At 44.2% G+C, this 13,878-nt stretch overlaps 1 protein-coding gene across 2 annotated transcripts in view; it reads left to right on the top strand.

Annotated features, from left to right (window-relative positions):
* Positions 1-12,363, top strand: part of FNDC7 (fibronectin type III domain containing 7) — a 50,588-nt gene extending 38,225 nt beyond the window's left edge. For both annotated transcript variants that reach the window (XM_078668333.1, XM_078668326.1), the window contains one exon: positions 9,370-12,363. The gene's annotated coding sequence lies outside the window, so the exon portion shown is untranslated. The remainder of the gene's footprint in view (positions 1-9,369) is intronic.
* Positions 12,364-13,878: the final 1,515 nt, after the last annotated feature.

Raw genomic sequence — 13,878 nt, forward strand, 5'->3', positions numbered from 1 at the left:
GTCCACCGCTTGGACGGATTTGTAATTGACAACATTTAGTTTTTTCGGCTTCACTTTCAAAAAGTTCCAAAACATTCATTGCTGCAATAGCTCAAGAGGTGCCGGAATGGTTGTACTACTGAATATTGACACCAACAACATTCGTGGTAGGAGAATATGGAGGGACGAATCTACGTACCTTGAATATATATGTACCACGTACGTGTATATCTATATGGAGGTAGGTAAAGAAAATCTAGACTGACTTACCTGTAAATCTAGACTTACTTACCTATCGATATTTAAAAAAATATATTTTTTCATTGATATTCTGTCCCACTGATTGTGAGTTCAATATACAGGGTGCACACCTGCCAGAACTACTTAAAGGTCCATACCGACTGCAGTAAATCAAGGTGGCTGTGTCCACAAATGGGGGCAATAAGGTCTTTTGACCAGGCTGGGCTCTATTTTCCTCAGATGGCAGGCAGTGCAAGGACAACTCAGTTAAATGCTGTCCAGGTTGTGCTGATCTAAGTACATATATGTGTCCATGTGTTATGTCTGTGTGCGTGGTGGCAATCAGGGGGTAATTTATGCGATCCCTGTGTCACTTTTGCACCAAGTAATGTGGTACATGAGTGACGCAGGGCTCTCATAAAGATTTACGAAGCCACGCAAGGCCACCTTGCATGCTTTGAGTGGCCTCATTCATCATAAGTAAGGCAACGCAGCACAAATCCTTGTGTCACCTTACTCTGCACCAGGAAACCGCTCTATGGGCATTGTGATGGGTTTTCCCACACAACACCCATGGGATTTGACGCTGCCTCAAAATTACTTAATCACGTAAACCTGAGGCTCCAGTAGCTGAAGTTCAGTTTGGGAGAATTTATCAGGCATATTGTTTTTGTAGAAACACATCCCACATGCCAGCGCACTACAGTGTCAATTAACCAACATGCCATGCCATTGTCATTAAGGGGTCGATTAGGATCGCGGACGGACTTGAGTCCGTCCGCGACCCCTGAGGAGGAGGGAACGTCCGCATGGGCTGCGGCGTTCCCTCCGATCTGATTAGGATGTGACCGCCAGGGTGGCGGTCACATCCTCTATCTCTAACATTGCGGCGGGTGCAGCTTCAAGCTGCACCCGCCGCAATGTAAAAAATGCATGCACAGCATTTGCGTGCACAAAGCGGCAGGCACCGCACGGTGCCTGCTGCATTGTGCATGCAAATGCAGGGGGGTACCATAGGTACCCCCCATGTGCACCCCCCACCACCCCTTCACCCAGGGGGCCCGCAACGGGCCCCCGAAGTGAAGGTCCGTATGCTTTTCCATGGCGGCAATGCCGCCGTGGAAAAGCATATTTACACACACATCATAATATGGCGGACGGTGTCTCATAGACACCGCCTGCCATGTTATAGCTTTTCCGCCGCGGTCGGAAGCCGACCGCGGCGGAAAAGCGGCGGACGGAATTCCAGACCCACCAGCCATCCTAATTTGGCGGTGGGTCTTTGGAGTCTGACGTATCTGTAACTCCTTGCGACATGATGCGTCATACAGTAAATATGACGCATCCATCATGACGCAAGGCGGGCGCACTGAGAAGTGATGCATCGCTGCTTTCACGCAGCGCTACTTCACTTCTCATAAATGAGGCCCACAATATTTAACTTTAGGTGACATTAGGCTGTAAGGGACCTCACTCACATAAAAAAAGTTCCTGAGCCCACAGCATGTATGGTGTTCTTTTCAGGGCCAGTAAAGAACTGCCCAACATTGGCTAGTTCAAGAGCCTATGTTTAGAAAAGATAAAATCGAAATGTAGGGGGTTGTTCTAATGATCCACCTCTGTACTACCAAGCTGTCCTAGGGCCCCCACTTTCTTACCCACAATTTGGAGAAATTGAAATTCAATATGAAAGTGAGCAGGTGCCTAAAGCTATGAAATCTTTGTGACTTCCCTGATAATCCGTCAACCAATATGTGAAAAGAGATTGCAAAAGATTAACTGTAATGAATATAATTGAACATCACAAATAATTTCAACAAAATTCCAGTGACAAACGATCCAGCCTGAAGAAATGAAAACTGTGCAACAATTTAAATGAGAAATCCTCTCATGTAACTACCCGCAGGTTAAATAAAGGGGATCCGAAATGATGTCATGTCTTTGCCTGAAAGTCAATAATATATTTTTGGTCTTTTATGAAATGGTCACAGCTCCCTGATCTCACTATATCTTTGTTTGAGCATGGGTTAGAGAACAGAACAGAATCATCAGTTTGGGGGGACAGCAACATCAATTAACTTATGGATGGATACTGGGAAATCATTTGGGTAGAAAGCCTATATGAAACCTGAGGAGACCTATCCAATCACAGTCAATTAGTAGCAGCTGAACACATATGTCGGGTCATCAGCATGTATTGGTTTACTCCCATTGAAATACCAATGAAGGGCTGGCATTGTCCGTAGACACGGAAACACTTATAAAATGTAGACTTTGATTCAAGCAGAAGTACATTTTTCTAACCACTGAAACCTAAGAAGGTTTACTGGCAGAGACCCAAGGAGCACCAGGAAGCAAATACATTGAAAAACTGAAGTTCTGAAACCTTCCTTGATGTGGGTAACATTCATGATGAGTTGAAGACTATTTTGTTATTTCATATCCAGTGTCTCACACCTTTCTTTTATTAGATTACCACAGTTCAACAGTATATGTCATAGAACTGCAACATCTTCAAAGTACACATCCTCCAAATATATCTAATGCATATCAAGTGCCTGGATACTCTCTCTGTGATTAGTGTGCTGTACAAATCAATATGACATAACATAACAGCGGGAAAGGATGGCTCCAGGGATAGTGCATCTACTGCAAGGATCTGTGTTTGTCCCCTTAGTTACAGATTTGAATACTGGTGGGTCCGCCCTGCCTTTCATTCCTCCAGAGGAAGACATTAGGTTCAGTAAAGTTTGTTATTCAGCACTAAGAAACTCCTGGGTGAACATGTGATTTACCAGCAGACGTTATGTTATACAAGGAAACAGAATGTGATGGTAGCTGAGAACTATGTAATATTGGGCATCTACCTACTGGTAAAACGTAAACAGGCATAGTGTACCATCAGAGATGCACTTCATTTCACAGCTATGAGGTGTGCAGACATTCAGCATGAACGTTCTGTCCTTTCTTTCCTCCGGTGTCGAAGTACAGGGATGCATGGTGATGCACCACATAGGTGCCAACTGGCATACTACATCTCTTTTCAGCTTAAATCTCAAGAGCTAACTGGAAATTAATTGGTAGGAGCATCTCTGTCCTAGTGTGCAGTGTTTTTCCGAGAGCTTCAAGATACGCTTGAAACTCAGCACCTTGGAAGCGTTGTCTTTTATTGGTCTTCAGGCTTGCGGGGAGTCAGTACGCTGCTATGTTTTCACTTGTGTGTTTGAAGTAATGCCCAAAGTGGTCAAGGGTCTGCCCAAACGTGGGTCCCTTGCTCACTGAATGATGAGAACCAAGCTACCCTGACTGGAGAGCCTCTCCTTTCAGGTAAAAAAACGGTCTTGGGTTGCTTGTGTTCTGGTTCAGAGAGGACCTGGCTTAGCAGTTTGGGCTGGACCTCTTCTATTGAAGCAGGATCAAGACTGATTTGCATATAGCTGGGTGTAATCTGAGGTGGCATGGTGGGTAAAAGAAGGATGGGTCGATATGCTACCCAGAGCAATTGCTAGTGGTTAGACTTATTGCAAGCATCCTCCCACCAACTTTTGTGGGCTTGATATAATGTCCCAAGTGGCCAAGGGTATTCCCAGATGTGGTTCCCTTGCTGACTGTGCCACTGGAACCATGCTGCACACGACTGAAGAGTCACAGTTAAAGTGAAACTGGCCTTGGGTTGCTTGTGCTCTGATTCAGAGAGGACCTGGCTTGGCACTTTGGGCTGGACTGTTCCTATTGTAGCAGGGTCAAGATTGATTTCCATATAGCTGGGTCTAATTTGAGATAGCAGGGTGGCTAAAAGAAGGATTGCTACTCTGAGTGATTGCCAGTGGTTAGACAAATTGCAAGCATCCTCAAATCACCTTTTGTGTTTGATGTTACGCCCTAAATGGCCAAGGGTATACCCAGATGTGGATCCGTTGTTCACTGTGCCACTGGAACCAAGGTATACCCAACTGAAGCACCCCACTCAGGACGAAATTGGTCTTGGGTTGCTTGTTTTCTGGTTCAGAGAGGACCGGGATTGGCAGTTCGGGCTGGACTGATGTGCATATAGTTAGGTGTAATCTGAGGTGGTATGGCAGGTAAAAGAACAATGGGCTGAAATGCATCCCTGAGTGGTTGCCAATGGTTAGACCTATTGCAAGCATCTTCCCATAAACTTATGTGTGTTTGCTCTTTTCTCTGGTTTTGAATGGATGTATCATTCTCTTCCAATTGAAAGATTTCAGCAAGTGGGAGCTTTGTACAGGCCAGACTAGAAGACCAGGAGTATCTCCTATCAGGAAGTATCTCCCATTGACAACGTTATGAGTTCTGCCAATGGTGTAGTGCAAGCTTCTTCACTCAAGCATTTGTTGCCCCAGTGGCTTGGCACGATCTGCCCTCATTAAAAAACGGTTCCACCATCACATCCATGTTGGCAAACCATGCTATTGGGCTTTCATTTTTGCTATCCCTTGGTGGCCCTGATGCACCAATAATGTCAAAATACACCAAAGGGACTGTAGAATCACAATTTTGCACCACTTTAGAACTAGTCCCTCAGTGTTAATACAAAGTTAATGCCGCACTCTTACAGTGCTGATATTGTGCCTCGACTAGACCTATCTCTGTCTTGCTGTTCTGACATTACTGTTTTGCATATGTTGATATTTCCTGCCTCTACTGCCATTCACAGGCATTTGTCTTCAGTGATAAGGTTTTGGGGCAGGCGGCTTCAGCTACGAAATGCACATGCTTTTCTATCTCTTCCTTTTGTGATTGGGGAGGAAGTGCTTTGGAAGTGGATTTCTTAATGGGAAGTTAGCTGGGTTATCATACATCAGCTCCCAGATTGACCCCTTGTTACAAATTGTGTTTCTGGTTGGCACTCTGTCCAAGCAGGAACCATAATCCCAATCAGGGTAAGTCAGGTACACACCATGAAATAACCTGTGTTTACCCTCTGGTAGCTTTCGCACAGAGCAGGCTAAGTTCTAACTTAGGAGACATTGTGTAAAGTATTTATGCAACACTTAAAACAGTAAAACAGTGAAACCATCATTCAAAAATAATCCACACCATGTTAGACAAATGGAGCTTATTTTGATGAACAAAACAAATCCAAAACAACCAAAATCTAATAAGTAGAACCGTAGTTATGAAATTGTAAAGAATATCTTGAAATGTAGTGCTTAAAAACGTAAAACGCCAACTGAGGCTATCTGGTCGTGCTTGACTAGTTATCCCCATTATAACTACACTCTGTAACAGCATTCTGGCATCAGGAACCTACCCAGATGCGCTGAAGAACACACTAATCAAACCTCTGCTGAAAAAACCGGGGTTAGACAAAAGCGAATTAAAAAATTACCGCCCGATTGCTAGCCTCCCTTTCCTAGCGAAGGTTATAGAAAAGGCCATGAACCAGCAGCTGTCAGCCTATATAGAGAACAATCCCCTGCTGGACGATACACAGTTCGGTTTCCGCAAACATCATGGCACGGAAACCGCACTCATTAAAGCAGCCGACGATATAAGAGTCATCCGTGACCAAGGAGGTACTGCGGTATTAGTCCTCCTGGATTTGTCTGCTGCTTTCGACACGGTCGACCACAAGATCTTGGTCGACCGTGTCGAGAGGATGGGCATTCAGCTTGCTGCCAGAGATCTTCTGGCCTCTTTTCTGGCCAATAGAACCCAGGCAGTTACCCTGGGCCCCTTTCAATCTGCCGACCTGTCGTTGCCGTGTGGGGTCCCACAAGGCTCATCCCTGAGTCCGACACTATTTAATATATATGTGTCGGACCTTGCTAGTGTCATCAAAGCCTACGGGATGGGCCTGACCTCATACGCTGACGATACACAGTTGGTTTTGGCCATAAGAGACGATGGACAGAAGATGGCGGAGAGCTTCCAAGATGGGATGACTGCAATTAGTGAGTGGATGGCAAGAAATTGCCTGAAGCTCAAATCTGATAAAACAGAGGTGGTTATCTTCGGTAAGCTCTCCCCTCCCTGGTCGGCAACCTGGTGGCCAGCAGCCATGGGTACACCTCCTTCCCCTTCGGTCAAAGTGAGAAACTTAGGTGTCACCTTTGACAACCAGCTCAATTTTATGGCCCATGCGAATAAAGTGGCTGCTAACGCTCACTTTAAGTTACGTATTGTCAGGAAAATCATACCATACTTACCTGAATCAGCAGCAAAAACACTAGTTTCTTCGCTAGTGCTGTCTTCACTAGACTATTGTAACGGTCTGTTGCTTAACGCCCAGAAAAGAGTCATCAAAAAACTACAGACCGTTCAAAATGCTGCTGCCCGTGTACTCGCAAAAAAACCCAGATTTGCCCCCATTTCGGACACGCTTAAAAAATACCACTGGCTGTCCATTCACAATAGGGTCAAATTCAAATCTCTGTGCACGGTTTTTAAATCACTTCAGGATTTAGGACCTCGATTCTTTAAAAAACAACTGACTCCGTACAATCCTGTGAGAAAGCTTCGATCCACATCTTCTAACCAGCTAGTGGTCCAACGTAGCCGCGCAGTTTCCTGGGGTGATCGCCGTTTTTTAATCTCGGCCCCCAGACTCTGGAATACCCTACCCATTGATATTAGGACCAGCTCTACCCTTCTTCAGTTTAGAAAAAAACTGAAGACATGGCTTTTTAATCAATAATTCACTTCCTGCTTTTTTTCTGTCTAGGGTGAGACTTTAATGCAATTTCAGCGCCGAGACGCCTAAGGGTAATTGCACGCGCTTTATAAATGGCATTAAATAAATAAATAAAATAAATAAATAAATATTCAAAACTTCAGGCCGACCGTGATGGGGCGCGGATCCGAAACAGGGACCAGCCTTGGCTGGCTGAAATAGTACCCTGGTTGGACAATTCGTTGACGTCAAAGGAGTGATGCAAGGAGCACGGAGAAGATTTGTCTTCGTCGAGCCGCATTGGATGTAGGTGTTGTGTCGTCATCAAGTTGCACAGTCTTTGTCCAACCAGCACAACAACAGTAGTTTATGGATTTTTGTAGCTGTAGCACCTTAAACCCACTTCCAAGGATCCAGGACTGGATGGGCACCACTTGGCAGGGTAGGACTACAGAGTTGCTGGAAGTCTTCGATGTCCCTGAAACTTAAGACAAGCCCTTGAGAGTCACCCTAGGTTCAAGTGGTGTAGGGCCAGTCCTTCTCACCCAAGTAGAGAGGGCAGCAAGCAGGTCAGCACAGCAGAAAAGCAGCTCTTCTAGAGCAGCAGTCCAACAAAGTGGCAGTCCTTGAGCAGCACAGCAGTCCTTCTTCCTGGCAGAGTATCCACATGTCCAGAAGTGTATTGAAGTGATATGGTCAGAAGTTCAGTTGTTATACCCAGTGGTGCCTTTGAAATGAGGGAGACTTCAAAGAGGGACTTTGAAGCGCACAGATGTCTTTTCTTCGTGCCCTGGATCCAGACTCACTACAGAAGGTTAAGCAATCCTTTGTGTGCGAACAGGTCACAGCCTATTCAGGTGTGAGTGAGACAGTGCTCAGCTCTTCCCAATTAACCTAGTTAATGGCCCATTAAGGCCCATCAAGTCACACCTAAACTCCCATTGTGTGTGGCTGTCAAGAGGGAATGCACAAGTCCCAGCTGTCATCACCCCAGACCTGTATTGGAGACAGGCAGCAGGCACACAGAGCTTCAGAGCAGAAAAATGCCAAGTTTCTAAAAGCAGCCTTTTTAAAGTTGTAACATTAAGGTCCATAGGTATCAAACATGATAGTTCTACTCCTTCTCAATCAGAAATTATATTTATAAAATGTAATAAGGAATTCCAAATGTTAACCTATGAGAGAAAGTAGAAAAAAACGAATTTGGAAGTTTTTCACTACCAGGACATGTCAAACTAAAAACAATATGTTCTGCCTCTTACTTCCATAGCACCCAGCCCTATGGGCTATATCTAGGGCCTACGTGAAGGGTGGCTTATGTTTAATAAAAAGAGAGTTTAAAGCTTGGCAAGGGCTTTTAAATGCCAAGTCGAGATGTTTGTATTAATTTTATTTATATAGCGCACTTCTACCCGGAGGCCTCGTAGCGCTGTATTCATACCGCTGCGGAACCCATCCTGGCTTTCCTGTGAAATGTCCACTCCTGGGCACCCCCAAGGTGAAGCCAGGCTACATGGCAGTGTAAACTGCACACAAAGGCCCTGCAGTGGCAGGCCTGAGGCATGTTTAAAGGGTACTTAATAGGGTGGGGCAATCAGTCCTGCAGGCCCACTTGTAGCATTTAATTTACAGGGCCTGGGCACATGTAGTGCACATTAATGGGGACTTATAAGTACATTAAATAGGCCAATTGTTGTTAAGCCAATGTTATCATGTTTAGGAAGAGAGCATATGCACTTTAGTGTTGGTTAGCAGTGGTAAAGTGCCCTCAGTCCTAAAGCCAACAAAAACAAATCCACCAAAAGGGTGGAGGAAGGCAAACAAATTGGGGGTGACCCTGCAGAAGTGGGAATTTCCAACACCCTGTCACTTAAACACTACATGCTCCCATGTGTCACATTCAACCACTTGCCCTGATTCCAAATTGTGTTTTATACCTAGACATTCTCAAGGTTTTGACAATGGCTGAGATATTCTGCAGGAAAGTTTGACAATTCCATGCACGAGTAGCTTATCCAGTCCATCCACTTTGAATTCTGGGATTTGTCGTTCTTTTTTTGGGGCCCAGTATGAAATTAGGACTTTAAATCCAAGAATGCAAAAACAACCAAAAAAACCTTGAAAGACCTTTGACAGGACACGCATAGACCCGGTGAAAACCTGTAAAAAGAAATAAAAGCAAATCCGTATTTTTAAAGCGCGAACTACTCACCCTTACAGGTCTCAAGGCGCTAGGGGCCGTCGTGGAAATTAAGTGAGCTATTGCCCAGAGTCACATGGTGCTGAGCTGAGCTGCCACTGGAGCCGGGGATCAAACCGTGAACCTGGTGCTCCAAAAGTCAGCTGCCCTGGCCACTGCACCACACCTCTCCACAATCTGAGAGCCCTGCCTTTCTTGTTTGTATTTTTGTGGCTCTATGTAATTATATGGCTTTTGATGTTTTCTGAGAATATGATGTTCATGCTATTGCCTTGTAAAATATCTTATCTATCTTATAATATGTTTTTTACAGAGAACAAGAGAGGAACTCATCTGCTTCCAGGGACCATTCAGCTGGAGAAATATACATCAGTTTTTGGGGAGGCAGGGCACATTTCCAGACAGCTTTAGGGGGTGGGAGTGCCTTGCATGGTCATACTATTGAGTATTAATACTTAAAGAGCAATCAGGTCTGAAGTGGTTGTCGCCAACACTGCAGGTTTTAAGAGACCCTGAGCGCTGTGAGGTCATTTTATTGTAGTCTATGATTTGATGTTAAACTTGGCTGTATTTGTCCCCTTTTTACGATTTATGAGCACAATAATGCAGTATATGGGCTACATGTAGGCATGCTGTTAGAAGAGTGAGAGACTTTAACATTTTATGGAGTTGAATTATAGTATATGTAGGTCTCCAGCCAGTGCCAAAATACGATAGACCAGGGACTTAAAAATCTGCCTGAGTTCCATCTGTCTTTCCTCCACCCAACGGGTTCTTAAAGGCTGCAGGGAAGCTTAAGCTATCCCCAGAGAGTGCATGCAGTGGGGTTAGAATACATTCCCAGGCTCCAAAACTCCTCATGGGATGTAAACACATTCTTAGCAGAAAGCATATTCTGCCCCTTCGCCCCCTTTGTGACAGGACTTAAGTTGCGTGCCAGACCCTCCCTACTCCTTCCCTGGCCCAGTGAGGCTTACAAACATTTCCACAAAAAAGCATCTTCCTTCGTCAGTAGGGGATGTAAAGCAGGCCTTGTGTGTGGGAGAAAAAGGCGGGTCCAGCGCATAGCACCACTTCTCTGAGGCATCTAACCCCTTCCTTGCCATTTCGCGCCCCCACCACCAGTTTGTCAACTCCCCTTATTTGCCCACACTCATTTCCAAATCCATTTTACTGATACACCTTGACCAATCCTCTTTCTCCTCCCATTCACTTGTCGAGTCACATTTCCTGGCTGCATCTCAAACCTTCTGCCTGTGGTCTCTGTGTTCCACTCGCACTTCTGCCCCCTAATCTCTTCTCCCTCCTCCTGCCCTCTTGCCATCTCTGGGTCCTTTCTCTTTTGCCCAGCCTCATGCCCCTTCTCCCTCCTGCTTCCCAACTCTCTGTCCTTTTTCCTGCCACCCATTGCCTCTTGCTCCCTCTTGTCTCTGCTTCTCATTTCTGTGTATATTCTCAATCCGTTTCCCAGTTCATCTCCCAATCCCTTCTCCCATTTCCTCTTCCCAGGGGTGCAGTTTCAAGGGGAGTGTTTGGGGTGTTACACCCCCCTACTAAATGTATCTTCTGGTAAATTGTTGGGTAGAAGTGCTTTTAGTCGGGTATCATGATGTTGCTGTTGGATTTCACCAGGAATTTTGGCACACACAGACTAAAATGCACACACACACTCTCCCCCCTCTCTTCTTTGAAAATCTTAAAAATGCTGATTAGTTTACAACATAGTGTTTTCCCTCGCTTAGTGCTCCTACCAATCTGCATTCATCTTCCTTTCCACTGCCCCTTAAGCCGCTCTCGTGCTCCCTGTTTGCTGTGTAATGTATTATAATATTATATGCCTGTGCGATTATTGGAAATTCTGAAGTTCATTTCCCTCAATCTTACTGAGAAAGGTACGCCACTGCTCTTTCCCTATCCCAAAACATTTGTTCCAACTGACTCCTAGTCTAAATATGTAGCAGATAAGTCATAAAAGAGCCCTCGCATCTCCGGAAAAAAAAGGGTATGCTGTAGTTCTAAGATGGACCATTCCTGCTCCTTGCCACTTTTGAGGAAATAAGATACTTCATCTGGTACCTTTTCTTACTCCCTTCTTAATGCTTCAACTACCTCTGAATTGGCAATTTGAAAAAAAGGGAAGATAATATTTGTGCGCTCTACTTTCTTAGATTGAATTAGTTTCTTCAGTTCACAAGACGCATGAGTGTCTCGAACCCCTGGAAAGATCTACCCTACTCATTCAGCTGCTCCATCGCATTTGACCCACCCTCGTCCCCTCCTGTTCTTGATCTCTTCACAATGGGACTGAGGCAGCCATTGGAACCTTTGACTTTTCCGGACAATTCTAAGATTCCGACTGCAGTTTCAGTCCTTCAAAGTTGGGCTCATAAGTAGGGCATTAGCAACTATGAAATGCCTTCTCCCACTTTGAGTCATTGTAATGGTGGTTAGTGACCTGCGCCCGCACTAGTACATTTAATTCAATGCAGATTCTGATCCTCCGTTCCAGTATTACCCAACACACAAGAACAGCATGACAAATTATAGACATCAGAATATCTAACCAATGGTAATGTTGCATATTGAGATGACTTTGGTGGTACCAATCTCATCAAGTCATCAGCAACTGAAGACTTGATGATATTGGTACCACCAAAGTCATCTCAATATCAGCTGCCCACTCTGAAACAGTGCTACCCTCTTGAGTGCCAGGTAAAGTCTGAAAACTACCAGAAGCAGAGCAGAACCAAAAGCCTCTCCTTCCTGTGAGCCGGCAGTCCACGTGGTGCCTTCTTGTTTCACTTTTAATAAAGTCCAATGCCACACCCTTGTGGTTGAAGGTCAGACAAAGCATATGAAGGTCAAAGTTGCAAGGGATCGCAAATAAGGGGGGCGTGTGATAAATTGTTATTGGAGGCTATGCTATTTTTCAGTTGTTTTGCCATCTACACAACTTGGAGAAATCCTCAAGATTAATAAAATAGTATCTATATTTAACATGCATTTGCTTTTGCCACAATGGAATAAAACCAAAAATACATGTGGGCCATATGGTGGAAACAAATTACTGTATTTTGAACTGAGCAGACATCTTTTTTAAGAATCATATTCATTGACATGTTTCCATGCAAAGTTGGTAGCAAATGTTATTTACTTCAGCCTGGTCTGTTTATCTGTTTCAACAAGGCGGAAATGTTTTTTGGACAGCAAGAAAAGTGCCGTTTACTGACAAATCTCAAATGTAATTCCTGATTTTTGCATGAAAGGAAAACAATATGTAACAATAAACATGATGTACTTGCAACAATACGTATTAATATTGTCTCTTCAATGTTTAATTATTTAGATGTGATGTGTAATACATAGGATGATTTCATTGGGCTGTATGGGAGTACAGAAGACCTAGCAAATGTGATGTGAACCGGAATTTACAAATGCACCCTTTTACAATCCATTGTTCGTTTGTGAAGTCTTCTGCTTCACAACAGTGTTGCTCTTGGAATATAATTCACAATTCTGCAGTATCTGGAGGAGTCACAAATGCACCCTTTCAAATATCCGCCATTGCTTTGTGAAGTGTTCCGCTTCACAATAGATTGTTGACTTTAGAACATAATTCACAATTATGCATTATCTGGAGAAGTCACAAACGCACCCTTTAACAGATCTGCCATTGCTTTGTGAAGTGTCTGCTTCACAATAGATTGTTGCCTTTAGAACATAATTCACAATTATGCATTATCTGGAGGAGTCACAAAGGTACCCTTTCACAGATCAGCCATTGCTTTGTGAATTGTTCTGCTTCACAACAGATTGTTGCCCTGAGAACATAATTCACCATTCTGCAATATATGGAGGACTAAGTTAATGCTACCACATCCAGATTGCAATCCTAATACCCATAATCTCTTCCGCTACAGAGACCTCTGTTTTCTAGAGGCTCATATTGAGCACATATAAGGTAGAAGGAGAACGCCTGGGCCAGATGTACTATTCCCTTTCGAAAACCATGGGTGTTCAATTGGCTCACCAAGTGGGGATGAGTCCTATGCACTAATAGGTGGCTTCAGAAGTTGTCCATTGGCAAAATAAACTGCCTACGAATATTTATTAGGCAGATAGCTATTTGACAAACTGATTGGCTGCAAAAGTCGGGAGGCCTTTGTTCCTGTATTCCAGAAAAGAAAGCCTTTTTAGGTCTAGCCTGGGCAGCGCATGCGCTGTCTGCGAGGCTTGCTGTATTAGAGTATGGACTTGAAACCCGCCCACTCTCCGCCATATTTTTCATTGGCTTGTGTCATTGTTCTTTGTAAATGCTGACTTCTGATTCGTTAATGGGCTTGTTAGTCCCTCCTTAGTACCCCCTTGTCTTTATTTGTAACCTCCCATGAGGACACCCCTTTTACATGTGTTGTTGCACGGTATCCTTTAATTTCAGCCTCAGAGCACTATTTCATATAATGGTTTTATCTGCCTGCAGCAGGCAGGAAGCTCTCTCGCAACGCTCTTTTTTTTTTTTAACAAAGCAAGACACGCCACACTGATAGTGGCAACCGTGCCTTTGCTTTGCTTGCCGCAACAAACGCGGCCGCATGTTTTTTTTTTTTTACTATTTAATTCTTTTTTTTAATTGCCCCATGTCGCACTTACACTTTAATGTCGGCCGCGCATCTTTCCTTAGACGAGCCTTATCTAAAGAAAGGGGCGTGGCCCTCATTAAAGTAAAAGCGCGGTAAGGGGCGCTTTTACAAAAAGAAGCATTTGTTTGTCAACTAGGCAAACAAATGCTTTTTTTTGTAAAAGCGTCCCATACCACGCTTTC

Source organism: Lissotriton helveticus, chromosome 1_2, assembly GCF_964261635.1.
Source record: "Lissotriton helveticus chromosome 1_2, aLisHel1.1, whole genome shotgun sequence".
Taxonomy (NCBI): Eukaryota; Metazoa; Chordata; class Amphibia; order Caudata; family Salamandridae; genus Lissotriton; species Lissotriton helveticus.